Genomic DNA, 7,475 nt, shown 5'->3' on the forward strand with positions numbered 1-7,475 from the left:
ATTGCAATTGACGAACGCTGTACACTAGCGTTACTGGGCTCAATAGTGTAACGATTTCATTGGCAACAGAACAATAAAAGGTAGTGACTTTCATGTCATGCAAGCGAAACAATTTATAAATATTCACCTTGATTATTAAAGCCATATAACAAACAAGTTGGGAAAACCAAAATATTACCTCTCCGTGTCAAGAAGATTATATAAACTTAAGTATCCAATGAAAACGTTATTATGTTCTTGAGTTGGGGTTTCCCATTTTTGTTGTTGTTTTGAAAAATATATCGCAATGCACGTACCTTGATAGATATAGGAGGCAATGAATGAAATATATCACAATGCACGGGCCTTGATAGATATAATAGGCAATGAATGAAATATATCACAATGCACGGGCCTTGATAGATATAGGAGGCAATGAAGGAAATATATCGCATGCACGGGCCTTGGTAGATATAGGAGGCAATGATAATCTCTCTCTTTGCACGAGAGGTTTATCTTTAATATTTAAATAAATATAATTATTTTTAATTATTTTAATCTTCAATAATTAACATTAATAATAGTTAAATCGTTTAAAATAAAGTTATACCTATTATCTTCTCAAACTTTGCTAATATTGACGTTTAAAGTGAAGGGTACCCCTCTTGCCCGCTTTTTTCAAATTTGGGGTATATATACGATTCGTTTCCATTATAATAGTAAGGAAAAAGCGCAATTGCGAAAACCTTTGGTGGCGATCCCACCTTAGGGAGGCTAGACGTTTCTCGTAACCCTAGCTGATCGCCGCGTATATCCTAAAACCAAACGATGATAATGGAGTAGAAGCCAATGATACAGATTGGTGTCCATGTGGAATAGACGGAAGACCAGTGGATGGTGGTGTTAGAAGCCAGTGTAAGTGCAGACTGGTGTCTATGTGGAATAGACGGAAGACCAGTGGATGGTGATGTTAGAAGCCAGTGTAAGTGCAGACTGGTGTCAATGTGGGATTGACAAAGAACAGAAGATGGTGGTGATTAGAAGCCAGTAAGAACAGACTGGTGTCCGTGTGGGATGGACAAAGACCAGAAGATGGTGGTGTGAGAACTCAAGTAGAGGAGCCATTTCCGTGACTGTGAAAGCAGTTCGGAAATGGCGAACACGTTTGCTCCGATACGCAAACTGCGAACGCGGTCACGTGGGTGTAACAACGGACAGACAGACAGACACACAGACAGACACACAGACAGACAGACACACAGACAGACACACAGACAGACACACACACAGACACGGCCGTTACAGAACCTCTCCTGGACTACGTCACACGGAGAGGTAAAAAGCACGAATAAATGCATAGTATAATGACTGTATAATATCTCAAAGATTGTAACGAAAGTATGTACCAAGATTAGAAACCATGAAACATAGTGCATGCCACATTCAGCTATTCATAAATAACACATTTTATTTATAAAGCAATGATAGAGAAAAGCACATGACAATTAATTAAGTAATTAACACTAGATTAAATTACTAGCAATAAGACTGAGTGCATGCCGAACTGAGGGGGTATTAATCACATTACGCAAATTGAGCGCGTTATAACAAATGAATAAGTAAAGAATGCAATATTGAGGAGTGTGCAAGTGTTTGTGATAAATAATTATATATGAAGCCATCTGTTATGCCATATGAAGGGCGTTATGAATACTATAGCATGTAATTAATATTATGAATCGCACGTAATAAATATTATGAATCGCACGTAATAAATATTATGAATCGCACGTAATAAATATTATGAATCGCACGTAATAAATATTATGAATCGCACGTAATAAATCGTAGCCTACGTTAATCAAGGCCCGCGCATCCTAGCTTTCGAGGATTTATTTTTGGCATTTTGGTTCGCCGCTTGTCGCCGCTTGGTGCGCTCTTAGGATTACGGTTTTAAATTTAAAATCTGCTTTTCGCGGGTGATTGGAACACGTGTCGCAATCCAAATCATGTTTTGTACGGGGAGAGAGGGCTCAGAGGGAGAGAACAAGGCGCGTAAACTTCCTGGAGCGTTATAACAGCATGGAAGAAGAAGGGTACCCTTCTTCTTCCATGATAACAGCTGGGTGGAAAGGGCATAATTATAAATATTGTATTTCTTACATAGTTATTATTTTATCTCTTATAATTATTTTAACTTTCTAATAAAAATAACATGATTTTCATCTTTCTAATTTAGTAATTATAAATTTTATCTTTCTAATTTAGTAATTATAAATTTTATCTTTCTAATTTAGTAATTATAAATTTTATCTTTCTAATTTAGTAATTATAAATTTTATCTTTCTAATTTAGTAATTATAAATTTTATCTTTCTAATTTAGTAATTATAAATTTTATCTTTCTAATTTAGTAATTATAAATTTTATCTTTCTAATTTAGTAATTATAAATTTTATCTTTTCAATTTAGTAATTATAAATTTTATCTCTCTAATTTAGTAATTATAAATTTTATCTTTCTAATTTAGTAATTATAAATTTTATCTTTCTAATTTAGTAATTATAAATTTTATCTTTCTAATTTAGTAATTATAAATTTTATCTTTCTAATTTAGTAATTATAAATTTTATCTTTCTAATTTAGTAATTATAAATTTTATCTTACTAATTTAGTAATTATAAATTTTATCTTACTAATTTAGTAATTATAAATTTTATCTTTCTAATTTAGTAATTATAAATTTTATCTTTCTAATTTAGTAATTATAAATTTTATCTTTCTAATTTAGTAATTATAAATTTTATCTTTCTAATAATTATTATTAAAAATTTTTTCTTTCTAATAATTATTATTATAAATTTTTTCTTTCTAATAATTATTATTATAATTTTTTTCTTTCTAATAATTATTATTATAAATTTTTTCTTTCTAATAATTATTATTATAAATTTTTTCTTCCTAATAATTATTATTATAAATTTTATCATCTTTTTACTAATTATTATAATAATATATAAGAAATGCATGACTTTCCTATATTTAAATAAATATTTTAGTCCAAACATTTTTATGCATGATCCCTCTAATCTTCCCGCTCAACAAATTCAAATAAATGGAAGATCCCTTGACATTTACTATCTAAAAGCGCCCCTTTCGAGAATCAAGTGCAAAAAACAAGCAGGCGCGTACTCTCAATGCCGCCCATAGCCAGAACACTATGCGCGGGCCTTGATTAACGTAGGCTACGAATAAATATTATGAATCGCACGTAATAAATAATAATTGAAGAAAGCGCATGCCAAATTGAGCAAACACAAAATAAAACATTCAAATTAACTCAAGACATTTTGTTAGGTTTTTTAAGTGCGTGGATTTCCTCTCTGGCTATTACTCACTAAAAGCTTCATAACCTCCGTCTGGGCATTCATTGCTTCAGTTTGAGCCTTCAAGGCCTCAGTTTTGAGCCATCATCGCTGCAGTGTTGGCATTCAAGGCTGTAGTATGGGCCGCCAGAAAATCAGCTTGGGTTTTTATGGCCTCTAATCACAGCCAGTTAATTTCAGCCGTTGGTTATTACAACGCGACGCAAACTATCCCAACTTCCTGTCAAGCATTCTTTCCATGGACGAAGCGCATTTTTCCAGAACAGGCATAATAAACCTTCACAATTTGTACTATTGGAATGCAGAAAACCCTCATCTAACTCGAGAAGAAAGTCATCAGCATCAGGTTTCCATAAATGTCTGGCAACCATCTTGTTGGTCCGTTTACGCTTCCACCAAGTCTAACTGGTGAAGCGTATTTAGAATTTCTTCGTCAAGATCTACCTTTACTATTGGAAGATATCCCTTTGGTTACCCGAGCACGCATGTGGATCCTGCAGGATGGTGCTCCCGCGCACTACAGTCGTGCGGTTCGGGAATTTCTTAACGAACAATATCCAGGAGGATGGATAGGAGGTGCTGGACCAGTGCTGTGGCCTCCCCGTTCTCCAGATTTAAATCCACTGGATTTATTCTTGTGAGGAACCATGAAAGCCATGGTTTACTTTTCACCCGTGCCAACAAGAGACGTTCTTTGAGAGCGCATTCAACATGCTGCTGCGACCATTCGAGCAAATCCGGAAATGCTAAACAGTGTGCAAGGGTCTTTTAGACGCCGAACTCCGGCATGCATCAACGGCAATGGTGCTCTGTTTGAGCAACTACTTTAATATGACGTTAAAGACCTTTTCCTTCAATTTAATTATTTTTTTACGCCGAAATAAAGAAATTTCCTAAAATTGTCGATTTAAATGGAAAGTAAAGCCTGCACGTTTGGCCTCTGAATTTCATCCTCGCAAATAGCATCTCTGACGTATTGAAGTACTTTTTATGCTTCGTCTGAAGAGGGTGAAAAGCTCTAACTGTGTATAAGCGGAAGCTTGGAGGCAAAAATGTGAATTTGTAAGAACTTCTTAATTTGGCAATAGCTTATTTTAAACTACTCTTTACCTCTTGTTTAATACCCTCTTCAGACGACGCGTTAAAACTACTGCTTGCTTGAGAAAGATAGTGAGAGGCATTGTTAGATATCGCAAGTTTGTTCTGAAAACCTGAATTTCGTTTAACCAAAATCGCTCTACGATCTGTTTGTTTTGTTTTTTTTAAAGTAACAAGAGTATTAAACAAGATATGTCTTATTTGACCAAGATTTTACGCACCGTCTGAAGGGGGTATTAGGGCCCAAATGGGCCCGGAGTTTAAGAGCTTGTAACTCTGTAACGGTTAGGTTTAGACCAAAACCACTCAGGTAATTTCGACTCCAAATTTTGCAAGGAATCTACTGTTACAAGGAACGCATATATCTCTGAATCACCCTGTATACCCTGATCATCATGTTGTCATTTTAATTTCCTACATATCTTAACCATCTTGTTGTTTGTCAATTTATTATAGAAATGATTTCAAGTATTTTTTCCCATCCCTGTAGGTAATTGAAAAGTTGGTTTCCCCGGTTAAGAAGTATTTGGTACTGATAACTTTGGAATTTGTAGAAAATTTTATGAGCTAGACATTTTACTATAAAAGACTCTTTACATCAGACCTTCATCACCATTTAATCTAAAAAGAAAAGACGGACAAATCTTGAAAGAATCGTCAATTGTTTTTAAGTTCGTGGTTCATTGGTTGTTAAGGAATTAACGATGTATATGAAATTAACGGGAGAACACTAAGTATGGATTTTCCAGTCACGATGTTCATTTACCTCTTTATCCCGACAAGTTCAACAACAATGCAGGTGGCTTACACGTAATATGTGTGACATGAGTATTGAGGAAGGAGACTTACCATATTGAGTCACTATATAAAATTAGTGATTTTATTCGGGAGCAGGATTTCGTATTCGTTACAAAGGGTCTGGAAAAAGGCATGTTTCCTATCTAGGATATTGAACTTGGATTGTTTAACGTGGAAGGCGCAGTTTGCCATCTTCTAAGGAATACAGAAGGTGAAACCCCTCTTGCTTGCACTTTAAATAAAAATCAATATAATTGCACTTTGGTAAAAGCGGCATAAATAGCCCTATGCTTGAAGTTTAAATTAAATTATAATAAAAATAAACAAATTCTATTGTTTTAACGGAACTAATTTTATTGCTATAAAAAACCTATACAGTGTATTATACAAGGTGATAAAACAGTTGACTAGGGGTATAGTAGTTGTATTATCTTCTCGCATACTGTACTTCAAATTTAATATTAGTTAATAGGTATATACTGGAACACTACAGTATTGTTTCATAATATATATTTTTTTCTTGATTTTGGTATCTTATAAAACTTAGCTCATAAATTAATTGTTTCGATAGACTTACAAAAAGATTTGATAGTTATAAGAATTAATGAATTTGAAAGAGGTGGGTCTATGAGGAAGGAACATCTACCTCTTTTAACGCACCGAGTAACGTTACAATTGTAACTACACCCCTTTCGTTAAGAACTATTTTAACAAGATAGCATCCTTCTGAAAGATTGTTGGCTAGAATTGGACTTGGTGAGGTTTCTGAGGTGTCGGTTCGAATCGTACTTGGTAAAATGTCAAGGATACCAGGTCGAATTGTACTTGATGAATTTTTCATTGACTTCTATATTTGAGCTCCTTTGAAGGTAAAGATAAAAATTATTATTAGTTTACACTGTAATGGCCGAGGGGTCGGTCATTGATGAAATCCCGTACGGTAACCGTGAAATTTAACTTAAGAGATCCAAAATCAATGCTGATTTCGAAATCAAATAAAAACAAGTTGGAAAAACCAAAATTTTACCTCTCCGAGTCAAGAAGAGGACTACTACTACAAACTTATTAACCTAGATATAGAATTATTTCTCTTTTTTGAACTAAAAATTTACGAATTATTAAAGCAGTATTCCAAGCATAGCGAATATACAGTAAAGCAGACGACATTTACATCCAATAAAGATATGTCATGGACACATTTAAATCAGTAAATGGGTAAAAACAGGAAATGAAGGGTATAAATTTTGGAGAGATATAACCTTTATGTGTTTGAAAAGGCTCAATTGTCTACGCCTCTCTGTTAACCCTATATTCATATAGCTACATACACAACTGGTTAGCAGTATAAACACTATTGTCTCGTTTCACCTCAACGATATGCTTAGTTTGCCAACATGAGTGTCAACGTTAAATATCACCAAAGCTGACATGTGGTTAGACTGAAAGTCAATGCGCACCAAAATAAGAATGAAAACTTCTAAGCTATAACCCGATAACGATTACCCCTTTCATTGACCTGATGGCCACCATGATAGTTTCTTCTCTTATAAAATCTAAACCTGATTATTTAAATGTGTAATTAACTTTCGGCTCACAGACACGAAAATTGAAACCCAAAGTTTTCTTCACCTCAGGTCTCAATTATTTACTTTACGATTCACTAAGCCTATTGCGGAATATAATTCATTTCCCCGCCAGAGTCCAGGCCTTAGCTTGCTTCTCGAAATCATTAAAGCAAGGATTATTCTATATACAGAGTAGTATAGATTAAGTAATATATAAACAGCCATTTCAAATAATTAAGTAAAAACGTCCTTGGAATATCAGAATGAAACCCAGCTTTAAAGATACAAAACTACTAAACGCATCGTAGTTACGAAAAATATTTCAACATATTCACTTTATATTATAGAAAAGGGGAATATTAAAGTTTTGTAAGTTTTCTTTACACATCAACAAGGCGAACTGCTAACGCAGCGCTCTAATGTAACAACGGACGCACACACAGAAAATCTTATAGACTGCTTTTTAACTCTTTCCGTACTAATTTTGAGTTGAGAAACAAGATAATCTTAGATACTAAAATAAAGATAATTAATGTTATATGTATATTTTATTCGTTAGTTATTCACCTTATTGAGCGTTACATTGTTTTAAAAAAGAATAAATTGACATTCTTGAAAGGTTTGAATTAAATTGAAGGATACGCCTGTTG

The sequence above is a fragment of the Phalangium opilio genome, unplaced genomic scaffold (genome assembly GCF_054372755.1).
Source record: "Phalangium opilio isolate 3A_F unplaced genomic scaffold, DU_Popi_V2 ptg000523l_1, whole genome shotgun sequence".
Classification (NCBI taxonomy): Eukaryota; Metazoa; Arthropoda; class Arachnida; order Opiliones; family Phalangiidae; genus Phalangium; species Phalangium opilio.